Source organism: Monodelphis domestica, chromosome 1 (assembly GCF_027887165.1).
Source record: "Monodelphis domestica isolate mMonDom1 chromosome 1, mMonDom1.pri, whole genome shotgun sequence".
NCBI lineage: Eukaryota > Metazoa > Chordata > Mammalia > Didelphimorphia > Didelphidae > Monodelphis > Monodelphis domestica.
Genome location: NC_077227.1, coordinates 456,169,585 through 456,183,383, shown reverse-complemented (window position 1 = coordinate 456,183,383; position 13,799 = coordinate 456,169,585). Strand labels below are relative to the sequence as shown.

The 13,799-nt window shown below is 39.8% G+C and overlaps 1 pseudogene; it reads left to right on the top strand.

Annotated features, from left to right (window-relative positions):
• The window catches only part of LOC100021677 (histone deacetylase 1-like), a 57,351-nt pseudogene extending 44,797 nt beyond the window's left edge, over positions 1-12,554 (top strand).
• The last annotated feature ends 1,245 nt before the right edge of the window (positions 12,555-13,799 follow it).

Genomic DNA, 13,799 nt, shown 5'->3' with positions numbered 1-13,799 from the left:
AATTTTTGGCCACTACAAAGAGTGCAGAATAGCTGCTATTATTATCCCCTCTTAATGGTTGAAGAAATTGCAGCACACCTGACTCCTACCTGCCCAGTACCACCTACCTGCCTTATTTGAGAGTCATTGTGCTTTAGTGAAAAGGTGAAAGAGAAGGCACCAGAAGATGCCAGGGGTGTTAACATACTAGACAACTAGAAGACAAAAATATCAATATGGCAGTTGACCATGAATCCTCCAGTGGCCCATCCATGGAGTGGCCAACACCTGGCAGCTAAGAGGACATTGAAGAATCTATGCATGGTCCAACTCTTTAACGGGAGAGAAAAGTGGCAAATTGGGACAGATACAGAATAACCCTTTATCCTTCAGAGACCCCAATAAGATGGATCATTCTTTCCCAATACAATTGTTGGCTGTGCCTGGGTTACACTAACTAGAGAAGAATGAGTACAGGAAGCAAAGATTTTAGTTTTCCCTGGCAGTGCAGTTGACTGCCATTCCAGACTTTCAAAGCCAGCGTTGCTAATTTTGCTTCCTCTGTAGTCAAGTGGATTCACCATGAGATCTCTATCTGTGTAATACTTTTTGGTCACAGAATAGCAGTGGGGAAGAGATGAGGATATATATAGGCTGGGATATAAACAAACAGAAGCCAGCTTAGTTATGAATTAATATGAGAATACTCACATCCTAGGAAGAAACCACGGAAAGCCACTGGGGTGTGGGTGGGAGGGTTGTCGACCAAACCTCCTCTTGTAGAAGAGAGCAAATTGCTTAAATAGGAAGTGAACCACCTCATACTGGTGACTGGGCAGTGACCTGGGGGAGCTTGAGTTGAATAGTGCCACCTGGTGGCTGTGAAGATACTGCCCTCTGAGTAACCATTTTAAATACTTGTGATCGAGACATGAAGAGAGAGAGGTTTTTGCAGGACTTGTGGACCAAGATGCAAAAACCAGGATTCCAATGGAAGGTTCCCAGGAGTGGCAGTTGGGGGTTTGCTGACCACACCTTGGGAGAAGAAAAACTTGGTTTTTGGACGTGGTCTCTGACTGGAAGTCACACTCTTTTCCCCTGGAAATCTGAAGCTGGCTGAAAGACTTTTGTGAGGCTAATTTTGTTTTTTTGGAATTTCTCTGACTCTGAGTAGCTGAAGTTGACACTGAGAAGAGAAACTTGGTTTTTGGAACTTGGTCTCTGTCTCTCTGACTCTGAACAGTAGAAGCTGACCAGGAGAGAAGCTTTTGAGTTGGTGGTCTATTTGAGAGTTGAGCTGGCCAGGAGAAAAGGGGAGATTTTGAACTTTGGTTCTTTCTGGGGTTAAGCTGAGAGACCTGGCTGATTTGTGAAGAAGAAGAAGAAAGAAGATTTTGAACTGCTATTGTCCTCCATCTCCCTAACTGTCTCAGAGTCACAGTTTGTGACTGGAATACTTCCTCAAACCTTTCTAAAATTATCCCCATAGTCTAGGGAGATCCTCATCCCTCTTTCCTCAGTTTCCCATCCTGTTATCTCAATAAAACCCCTAACTGAGAAAGCAACTGAAGTTCACTCAGGAGGGAGGGAAGAAGCAAAGGCTTCAAGAAGATTTGGGAGGTGAGGGAGGCAAAAGGGAGAGGTTGGTTAAGGGAGGGAGTGAGGGAGAAGGGGGTTAGGAAATAGATTGATCCATCAGCAATCAGTAGGGATCAATAGGCAAACCCCAGAGTAAACCCCAGAGCAGTTCTCAGTGTACCAGCATCCCTGTGTGGTGGCATCCCTCAGCATTTCTCTGTTCTACCTCCATTAACAATAAGCAGCCTCAGGTTCCCATTAGCAGTCTTCTCTAGTCACAGTCAGAGAACAGCAGTCATTTGTAAGAGACACAGTTTCCCCTCAGTTTACCTTCTCCATTTCAAGCAGTAACAGTTTCCAGTCAGTTTACATATTTTATTACAATTGGCACCCTTAGTCTGACGGTACTCAACAATCCCACAGGCAGGAAAGATAGTAAATATGTTCAAACAAGTAGTTTTTGGTGTGGTGGTTTTGGCAACCATCGCTTGCTTTTGGTTTTACCATATTCTTTACAGCAAACTGACTCAAATGGTAGTGGAAAGTATAGATTATGTAGGAAACTTGACAATGACTATGTTACAAATACCTTTCCAACATGAATTAGTTCTCTGGCAAGTCCTGGCACAAGTATATGTACTCTTCATGGCTGTATTGCAAACTTTAACCCAAGTGAGGAAAGTTTTCAGATTCATGATTCCCCTTAAGGCAGAGAAGGTTATGGCCATTGACAACAACTTAGACAAAATTATTAAGGCAGTATTTGAACAATTCATTAAGGAAAAAGGTCTAGATCTAGTTATGGGCAAGGACAATGGGCAAACTGAGAATGCACCTCAGGAAACTGAAGGTGGCAGTGGAAATGAGAACTAGGCTGCTAGTGCCCCTGAGAAAATATGTCCATTGAAGGAAGTCACCAAGCTAACAACTAATGCTGGTGTTATTCACTCAAAGGCCCATAGACAGTTTGCTTCTCAGGAACTTGAGTCCATTAAACATCGTTTCCCAAAATTTGTGGACAATCCTTTTAAAGCCCATAAGGAGATTAAACAGGCATTTCGAATCTTTGATCCAGACTTTGAAGATATTGATTTTTTTTTGTCTGAATTATTCAGTTCCCATGAAAAAGGAAATTCGTGGAGAAAATAAGTTCTTAGACCAATTTGACCAGCTGGTCCACTCCAGATCAAAGATTGGATATGGATTTTCCCGATCCAGTCTGCATGTCATATCTTAAATGGTGCAGAGAAGATTTGCTTCAAGCCATTAAGCAATGCTTTTCTAAACCTGGTGCATGGTCCAAATTTGATAAGACCAGGCAGGAAAAAGGGGAACATCCTGCCACATACATAGACCATCTGTCAGAAATGGCAAAGGCAATCTTAGGTTTAGAAACAGACAATGAAGAGACAGCTGGCCATGTACGTAGACAATTTCTGAGGGGATGAACACCAAATTTTCTTTAAGAACTATTTCCCAAAATATGACTCAGTTTCCCTAATAGAATTGAGAGAGGTTGCAGGTTACCAATTTGAAAATAGTTCAGATCAAAACAAGGAAGTTAAAGATCTTAAGGAAAAGTTAGAGAGGACTGAAAAGGATTTGAAACAGAAGGAAATTAAGGAGATTAAAAATCTAAACACAGTAAAGACTTACACAAAACCTGTTTCCCAGAAGAAACCTAGTTACCAGCCAAGATCAGGGCAAAAAGAAACTAGGGAGTGTTTCTTTTGCCACCATAAAGGGTGCTTGATTAGAGATTGTTTCTTGAAGAAGAAATGAGAATACTAACAGGGTCAAGCATATGGCAGAAACTAGGTATAAGAAATGAACTTTACCTTCTCCATTTCAAGCAATAACAGTTTCCAGTCAGTTTACATATTTTATTACACATTGAAACTTTGGTTAAGATTGAATTGCTTGTCAACTCTGAAATGGGGGAGGGAAGAAGGAAGGGAGACAGCATACATCATATAAATTTGGAAAACTTGTGCTTGTTTTGATATTATTTGTTATTAAGTTCATTGTTAAAATAAGTTTGTTCTGTTATTTAGTTATATGTTATAAATTTATTATTAAAATAAAGATAAAACAAACAAAAGAAACATTGGTTACCGTGTATGGATATGTCTGTTTCTTAAGGCATGCATAATTATTCAACTATAGTAACAAGAACAAAAGAAATACAGTCAAAATGACAAAAGCTAAGCAATGTAAAAATTCATAAAAATATTTTACAGATAACTATTTTTGTTGTTCAGTCATTTCTTCATTCCATTTGTCATTTTCTTGGCAAAGATACAGGGGTGGTTTGCCATCTTCTTTAGGTCATTTATAGATGAGGAACCTGAGGGGTTCAGGGTTAAGTGACTTGTACAAGTTAGTGTCTGAGGCCAGATTTGAACTCATGATGATGTTTTCCTGACTCTAAGCCCTTTGCTCAATCCACTGCACCACCTAGCTGCCCCCAGTAACCACACATTTCTTTTATTTGCTCATTGCTAAAAGGAAAAGAAGTAAGTAGTGTGTATAACTTATACAAGGTGGTACCAATTTGACTTCTGTTGCTGTTTATTAGTATCTATACTTACAGAATTATCATCAATGTGCTTTTTGTTCTTTTCTATTTTCCTCATTCTGTATCACTTTGTTTGAATTTCCCCCCATAAGTCAGTCAATAAACTTTTATTAAGCACCTGCTATATGCAAGGTACTGTGTTTCATGTTTAGGATACCAGAAAAAAGTCCTTTCCATTGAGAAATTTATATTTCACTGGAGGATGACCATGTAAATAACTCGATACAAGATATATGTAGTAGAAATGGAAAGGTAATAATTAAGGGACTGTATTAAAGGTGAAGGCAATAAAAATCAAGGAGGAGACTAGGAAAATCCTAGAGAAGATAGAATTTGAACTGAACCTCAAAGGGAGTCAAGGAAGCTAGGAAGCAGAGATAAGGAAGGAGAACATTCTAGGTGGAGAACAGCCATTGTTAGGACATGGAAATGAGAGAGAGGGTGTCTTTTTCAGGGTCAGTGGATTATAGAGTATATGAAGGGGAATAAAATATAAGAAGACTAGAAAGGTAGGAAGGGAAAAAGTTGTAAAGGGCATCAAAAAATCATCTAGAAGATTTTATATTTGATCCTCGAGGCAATAGCCAACCATTGGAATTTACTGAGTGGGGTGGCATGGTTAGAGTACATTGTTTGTACTCCCTGGCCCACTCTCCCCCTTAGTTTTTCCCTTCTAACTTTCCCAGTAGAGTAAGATTAGTATAACAGTGACTATAGTCTTTGAGAGTTACAAATAACATTTTCCCATAAACAATTTGATCTTATTGAAGCCTTTAAAGAAGAAAATTTAAATAAAGACATTTCCCCCCTTTCTTCTCTCTTTCTTATTTACCTTTTCATGTTTCTCTTGATATTTGTGTTGGATATCAAACTTTCCACTTAGTTCTGGTCTTTTCTTTACAAATACTTGGAAATATTCTATTTTGTTGAGTGCCCAAACTTTCCCCTGGAAGTATATAGTCAGTTTTGATGGGTAGGTGATCCTTGGTTGAAGACTCAATTCTCTTGCCTTTCTGAATATCATATTCCAAGCCTTGTGGTCCTTTAGTGTAGAAGCTGCCAGATCTTGTGTGATCCTGATTGGTGCTCCTTGATATCTGAATTGTCGCTTTTTGGCTTCTTATAAATTTTTTTCCTTAGCTTGGAAGCTCTTAAATTTGGCAATTACATTCCTAGGGATTATCTTTTGAGGATTTAGTGTAGAGGGTGTTCTATGAACTCTTTCAATGTCTGTTTTGCCCTCCTGATCAAGAATATCAGGGCAGTTTTCTTGGATAATTTCTTGTAGTATGATGTCAAGATTTCTGTTTATTTCTGGGTTTTCAGGTAGATCAATGATTCTCAAATTGTCTCTTTTTGATCTGTTTTCTTGGTCAGTCTTTTCTCAGTGAGATACTTCATGTTTCTTTCTATTTTGTCAATCTTTTGATTTTGCTTTATTTATTCTTGCTGTTTTGCAAGATCATTGGCTTCTAATTGACCAATTCTGATCTTTCATGACTGGTTTTCCACCATAATCTTTTGATTTTCTGCTATAATATTTTGATTTTCCTTTTTGGTTTGGTCTATCTTGCTTTTCATGGCTTCCAGCTGTTTAATTTTGGTCTCTAATTTATTTATCATTTCATTTTATTTCTGGGCTGCTTTCTCCAATTGGGAGTTCCTGTCTTTTAAACTGTTATTTTCTTTTTGAACTATTTCCCATTTTTCTTGCCAATATTCTTCCATCTTTTTGAGAAGCTCTGATTTAAATTCCTCAAGAGATTGTGGCCAATTTCTATTGTTTTTAGAAGGTTTTGATATATTTATTTGAAGGCCCTCTTCTGCTATTTCCTCTGTAGTCTGGATTTTTCCTCCATAAAAATTGTCCAGGGTCAAATTCTTCTTGTTCTTCTTGGTGTTAGGAAGTTGATTTTTTTTTTTGCCATCACTATGCTAGTTTTTCCTTCCCTTTCCAGTCAGAAGTCTGAGTGAGGAGGGCAGGCTCTCTGTGTTTATGGAGCTAAGGAGCATGGTTTTTGCCTTTGGCCACCTCTCGAGACTCCAAGGTTTCTACTGTTTGCAGCTCTTCCCTGCTCTATTTCTGTACCTGAGGTTGGCACTCTTCTGCCTGTTGGAGTCTCAAGTCTAGCTGTTCTCAAGTCAGCTGTTCTCCACCTTTGGTGGTCTTAGTCAGCTGCCAAAGACCTAGAGGTGCCCCTAGCTCTCTCACTGATTTTAGCATGCTGGTTCTGAATCTAGTGCACTGCCTCTGTAAGTGGGGTGAGGGAGGGTATATCAGCTCACATTTTGGTGGAAGCTATTTCACCCCCTGATAGTGTGGAAATGCCCAAATCCCACGTATCTTCAATGCTGTGCCCTAATGTGGAGTCCCTTCATTCATATGAATTTGGTTTGGTTTTTTTTTTGTGTCCTATTGAGGTAGTCTATTTTGGTAGGCATTGAGGAGAGATAGATTCCTGGGTCTAAGCTATAGTCATGTTTACCTGGAAGTCTAGAGTACATTTTTTGGAATTAACCTTGGCAGTTCAGTTGAGAATGGATTTTAGAGGGGAGATACTTGAGGAGGTGTATAAATGGATATTTTGAACCTTAGACTTCATTCTCCAGAAGTCCTTAGTATTTCCCATAATTCCCTATAATTTCGCCTGCATCTACACATTGGCGAGATCAGGTTATTGGTATTTAATTGGCAGTAATGCCTCCCATGCTCTTTCTTATTGCATGATGCAGCAAGTATGGTGGTAAGCTAATTGCAGGAATTTTAAATGGGTTAATCAGTCATGGGCACATTGTTTTTATTTTATATCCTATTTATTCCTTGATTTCTAATGATCCTTAATAAACCTTATAAAATACAATATTTTTATTATTAGAGATTATAATTTAATTTTTACAGTTTTGACAATCACTAGTCGGAAGATAACATCTCAATTTTTTTTAAAGATAGCCTAGATAAATTTTTTAATACATGTTTCTCCTGCCAAGGCTTTTTGCCCACCCCACCCACCATCAAAAAGTGGCTTCTACTGATTCAGCTTGCTCCTGCTGCTAAATACCAGCAGCTTGCTTTTATTCTTGCTCCTGCTCCTGCTCCTGCTGCCCGCTCCTGCCTCTAGCCATCTACTCCTGACCTTCTTGACCCAGATTGCTCACCTAGCCTTGGCCTGGCCCCAGCCTCAGCCTCAGGTCCTAGAAAGTCTACTCCTGATCTCCTGCCTCCGACCCAGATTGCTCATCCAACCCCAGAATGCTGGTAGCTGTCACTGTGTCTTCAGAATTGCAAACCAACTGGTAGAAACTGGGGTGTTCTTTCCTTAGGCAACAATTAGCCTCCACATGGCAGGGGACTTCAGGGCAGGGAATAAGGAGAAGGAAGAGACTTTTCCAAACAGGAAGTTGATTACAAGCATGACATTTGTAAACCTTAAAATTTCTTAGACTTATAAATGTTGGAAATTTCACCATTGGGAAATTTCATACTTGAAAAATTTCCTATTGATAGTGGGAACTCTATTGGAATGTGAACCCCATTGGCATGGGAGGTTCCTCCTCCTCCCTTCTTAAGATTACTTTAGGACAGAAACCTTTTGCTGAACAATGGAAAGGGCTTTGACCTATGCTTAAGCATAGAACAGGAAGTTCTTTGAGTCATGATTGATTTTAGTATTGATACAATAGAGATACTTGGAATGACAGAACCAGGTCTTAAAAAATACAATTTCCACCCCACTCAGTCCTAACAGGATTTAGGAAGGGCTGCAGCAAAGGATCAAGATTTAATTATTTGAGAATATGACCTTCAACAGACATGTGCAAAGCCACAGACCTGTGGGCAGTCCTGGGTTAAGCTAGAGCCACCATTGGCACAGGGAAGACATGGACAGTGATTGGTAGATGTGAGAACTGAGGGGAGGGAACTTGGATGGTTTCCTTAAAGATAGAGGGGTCTGAGGACTGAGGGGTGGTTGGTTGGAGAGGTTTTTGCTCTGAGAGGTGGTGCTTTGAGAGTTTGCTCTGAAGGAAGCTGGAGGTGGAGGCCCCTGAGACTGTTTCTCCATTTTGGTCACATGAGTGATAGGGACTGATCTCTTTTCTTTGCCTCAGCTATCTAAGGGCTTGGGTCTTTTGGCCCAGCCAAAACAGAGGGGGTATTTAAACCCTATTCCCTTCTCTCCCCTTTCTTTCTTTCTCTCTCTCTCTCTCCCTCTCTCTATCTCTAATACCTTTCTTTCTCCTGTTTGTAATTAAACTCCATAAAAGGTTGACTGCTGACTTGAGTTTTCATTTAGGAATTACATAGCTGAATTCCTTGGCGACCTTAAATTAATATATATCAGTCTTTTAAAGTGATTTCCTTATCACACATTCTATGAGAGAGCAGTGCCTTGCCTATTCAAACAGCTTCCAGCTTTAGGATGTTTTTCATTAGTGCACTGATCCTTTTATTTATCTTACCTGAGATTCAGGGGAGAAATCCATCTCCCTACAACAACCCTTTGCCATTTGGACCTGCCCAGTGTAAACCTTAAAATTTCTTAGACTTATAAATGTTGGAAATTTCACCATTGGGAAATTTCATACTTGAAAAATTTCCTACTGATAGTCTATTGGAATGTGAACCCCCTTGGCATGGGAGGGTCCTTCTCCTCCCTACTTAAGATTACTTTAGGACAGAAACCTTTTGCTGAACAATGGAAAGGGCTTTGACCTATGCTTAAGCATAGAACAGGAAGTTCTTTGAGTCATGATTGATTTTAGAATTTATACAATAGAGATACTTGGAATGACAGAACCAGGTCTTGGAACTTCCAATCTCCACCCTACTCAGTCCTAACAGGATTTAGGAAGGGCTGCAGCATAGATCAAAATTTAATTATTTGAGAATATGACCTTCAACAGACATGTGCAAAGGGGCAGACCTCTGGGTGGTCCTGGGTTAAGCTAGAGCCACCATTGGCACAGGGAAGACATGGACAGTGATTGGTAGATGTGAGAACTGAGGGGAGGGAACTGAGATGGTTTCCTTAAAGATAGTGGGGTCTGAGGACTGAGGGGGGATTCGAGAGGTTTTGCTCTGAGAGGTTGTGCTCTGAGAAGTTTTGCTCTGAAGGAGGCTGGAGGTGGAGGCCGCTGAGACTGTTTATCCATTTTGGTCACGTGAGTGATAGGGACTGATCTCTTTTCTTTGCCTCAGCTATCTAAGGGATTGGGCCTTTTGGCCCAGCCAAAACAGAGGGGGTATTTAAGCCCTATTCCTTTCTCTCCCCTTTCTCTCTCTCTCTCTCTCTCTCTCTCTCTCTCTCTCTCTCTCTCTCTCTCTCATACCTTTCTTCCTCCTGTTTGTAATTAAAAACTCCATAAAAGGTTGACTGCTGACTTGAGTTTTCATTTAGGAATTACATAGCTGAATTCCTTGGCGACCTTAAATTAATATGTATCAGTCTTTTAAAGTGATTTCCTTGTCACACCAGTTTGGGATTCTTAAAACTCATGTTCTCCTTCACTATGGGAGATTCCACAGTACTGACAAAAGGAATCTCAATGGATTAAAAAACTGAACTTTAAAGAGACTGGAGGTGAAATTTTTAAGACTTTTCAGACTCCAATGTTTTATAAAAGTCTCTGTATTTTATTGTATTTTGCTGATTGTTTTAAGATTTAATTTTTGTGATTTTAAGTTCATATATTAATTTTTTTAATAATCTTCTGTTACACTGAATCAGTTTAATGTACTGAGTTTTAACGATTGTTATATTCTGTTACCTTTCCCCTATAACTATACTGAGAAAATATTATTGAATAAGCCCATCTTTAAAAAAAAACAGCCTTTTTTCCATTTTGGCTTTGTAAATTGTCACATAAAGGATGGATGGACTTTATCAAAACTGGTTAAAATGATATAACAACCTTTGGAAAATTTAATGAGCTAAATATCTCAAATTGATTTTAAAGGGTCTTTAGACATGACTTTTAAATATTTTTAAACTCTGATCATTTTTCCTGCTTCTAACAGGAGGTAAGGTCCATTTTAGTAGCTGAAGTGAAGTTCAATTATAATCCATACCTCCCAATGGGACATTACAATCTCATACCAAAGGAGCTGGGAAGTTGATCCCAGGGCATGGTACCCCTGGACAGCTCCAAAAGAGGGGTATCTCTCATTTGTAATTCCTCAGCTTACTATACCCTTCCACCAGAATGATCTCTAGATCCTTGGTGACATTTTTGTACCCAACATCAAAAGTACAGAGGTTTGGTTTTTTCTAGACTCCTCTGCCACATTTTTGTAATGATGGCAGTAATAGATTTTTAAAAATATCTTAGCCAAGGTTGAAACATTACTATGCCTGAAAACTTGTGATGAGTATCCATTAGCTTCTAAGGCTTTTTTCTTTAAGTATCATGCAGCAGATCCATGTAAAATATGATAGTGGGTTTGTTTGCTCTTGTCATTAAGTGGGCTACTATAACCTTGGGGATTTTGATACTTTTTGAATGTACATTACATGTTGTACTATTGTTCTTTATAAAAAATTGTTACTTTGTGAAAATCATTTGCTTGTACTCACAGTGGATCATGGCCAGGTTTGAAAAAGGAAATGGATCTCATTTTTCATGAGAAACCTTTGTATTCTACATTTCCTTAACTGACACAGCATGTCAATGATTATAAGCTATAGTTTTGATTTTTTTAAACTCTTTTATTATTGTTTTTGCTTGCAGGTGCAATATACTATTTCAGTTTTTTATTTTTTCTCTCCTTTTTGTATTTGAAGCATGTCACCAGTATTGAGAAGATTTTCTTTAGCTTTTTTTGATTTTGCAGTAATATAAGTATAAAATATATTTGCTAAAATGCCAATGCATACTCAAAAAGCTTTAGACTATAAAAAATGATGCCATTTGATTGTTTAAAAAATTATGGGACTAAGCCTGAAGGAGCCTGATTGAGAGAGGGGAACTTGAGGAGACCATTTTACTTCTGTACTTGTCTGGGATAGAAGAACTCAGGCAGGGGATGTTGAAAATTACTACTATGGTCAGGGTCACCCAATGAAACCCCATCGAATCTGAATGACTCACAACTTGCTACTAAACTATGGACTCTACCGAAAGATGGAAATATATAGGCCCCACAAAGCCCATGCTGATGAGATGACCAAGTACCATGATGATGACTACATTAAGTTTTTGTGCTCGATCCATCCTGATAATATGTTGGAGTACAGCAAACAATTGCAGAGATTTAATGTTGGTGAAGACTGCCCGGTGTTTGATGGCTTGTTTGAGTTCTGTCAATTATCCACCAACGGATCTGTGGCAAGTGCAGTGAAGCTTAGTAAACAGCAGATGGATATTGCTGTGAACTGGGCTGGGGGCCTGCACCATGCTAAGAAGTCTGAAGCATCTGGCTTCTGCTACATCAATGATATTGTGTTGGCCATCCTGGAACTGTTAAAGTACCACCAGAGGGTGCTGATATTGACATTGGCATTCACCATGGCGATGGCGTGGAAGAAGCTTTCTACACCACAGATCGGGTCATGACAGTGTCCTTTCATAAGTATGGAGAGTACTTCCCGGGAATGGGGGACCTATGGGACATTGGAGCTGGCAAAAGCAAATACTATACTGTTAACTACCCGCTTCAAGATGGGATTGATGATGAATCTTATGAGGCCATCTTCAAACCAGTTATGTCCAAGGTAATGGAGAATTTTCAGCCTAGTGCAGTGGTCTTGCAGTGTGATTCTGATTCTCTGTCTGGAGACCGCTTGCTTAGGTTGTTTCAACCTGACCATCAAAAGCCATGCCAAATGTGTAGAGTTTGTCAAGAGCTTCAATTTCCCCATGCTGATGCTGGGAGGGGGCTGTTACACTATCCGTAATGTAGCCAGATGCTGGACATATGAGACTGCTGTGGCCTTGGACACAGAAATCCCCAATGAACTTCCCTACAATGATTACTTTGAATACTTTGGACCAGATTTCAAACTTCATATCAGCCCATCTAACATGACAAACCAGAATATCAGTGAGTACTTGGAGAAGATCAAACAGAGGTTATTTGAGAACCTTCGGATGTTGCCACATGCCCCTGGTGTCCAGATGCAGCCCATTCCTGAGGATGGCATGCAGGAGGACAGTGGAGATGAGGATGAGGAAGACCCTGATAAACGAATTTCAATATGTTCCTCAGATAAGAGAATTGCATGTGAAGAGGAGTTTTCAGACTCAAATGAGGAAGGTGAGGGTGGTTGGAAGAATTCAGCCAACTTTAAGAAGGCCAAGAGGGTCAAAATGGAAGAGGAGAAAGATCGAGAGCCAGAGGAGAAAGGAAACAAAGGGGGAGGAGAAGACAAAAGAAGAGAAACCTGAAGCCAAAGGGGTGAAGGAGGAGACCAAGTCTACCTGAGTTTTCCAGCCTTTCTTGGGGCCTGTGACCCACATCTCCTTCCCATTTCCTTACCCTTACACCCTCAGAGTTTATATTTTCTATATGTCTTTCTATTTATATATAAATATAAGAAATAGAACTGCCCCCAGAACACAGGAACCAGGGGGTTTGCTGTTGGCTGCCTGATCCAGTGCCTTTGTTGCCCTGTATACGTGAGCCCCAGGCAGGTAAATCCATTTCTTCTTTCCCTGTATTATTTTAAAGGCAAGCCCCCTTGCCTGCCTTGCTGGGGTGGGGTGGGGTTTTTTTGTTTTGTTTTTTAAGGACCTGGGAGTATTTTTTCTGGATGGGTTATTTTAAGATGACATAGGACACATTGCCATGGGAGGCTGAGTAGGGTAGCTTCTCTCACAGTACCCTTTTCTCTCTGTGGGCCTTTTTTATTCTTCCAAATTGAAATTTGAAATTCAGTGCAGTTTTTTGTAAGGATGGCAGGTGATATGTCTGTCCAACTAACTGGTTCCTGTGTCCAACTAAACTGGTGATATGTCTGTCCAACTAACTAGGTTCAGGTACTTAGCTAGCAGATTGGAATGTGGGCCCTATTACCCTGTCCTGAGGTGAAATGTTAGCAGCTGCTTTTGGGTGATCTGCCTGGTTCTCATAGTCCATGGGCATGTGACAAGGATATGCCTTCTTGCTGGTTCACCTATCTTGTTTGCCAGGGGGCATCTTGTGCTCCTGTACCTCAGCATTCTCTTAAGTCAAGGGCATCTGGCTGCTCTTTCATGCATACCATCAAACATTCCCCATTTCTCCCTGGTCAGGGGCCCACCAATGTTGACTGGGGTTCGTGTGTGTGAGTGGTCTTGGTGGGATCTATGGTGTGGTTTCCATTTTGAAATTATTTTTGTTTTTTTAAAATCTTTGTAATAAAACGGATATTTTTATTTCTTTGTGAAAATAAAATTATGGGACTTTGCTTAATGATTATGTCTGATTCCAGGACAAGAGAATACAAAAAGAGTCATTGCACAGTGCCAAAGAAGCACAACACTAAACTGCATAGTGCCAATCAAGCACAAGGTCAAAAAGATCAACCAATCCCAATGGGATTGAATAAAAATTTTGAGCCATGACAAGAGGACTTGAACTTGTTTGGGGTTCAAGATTGCGACTGTTTAACATGTTAACGGCAGGTCTTCCTTGCTCCACATTCTACCAAGTATCTCAAATTTGGCTCCTATCTGTCTCCTATAATCT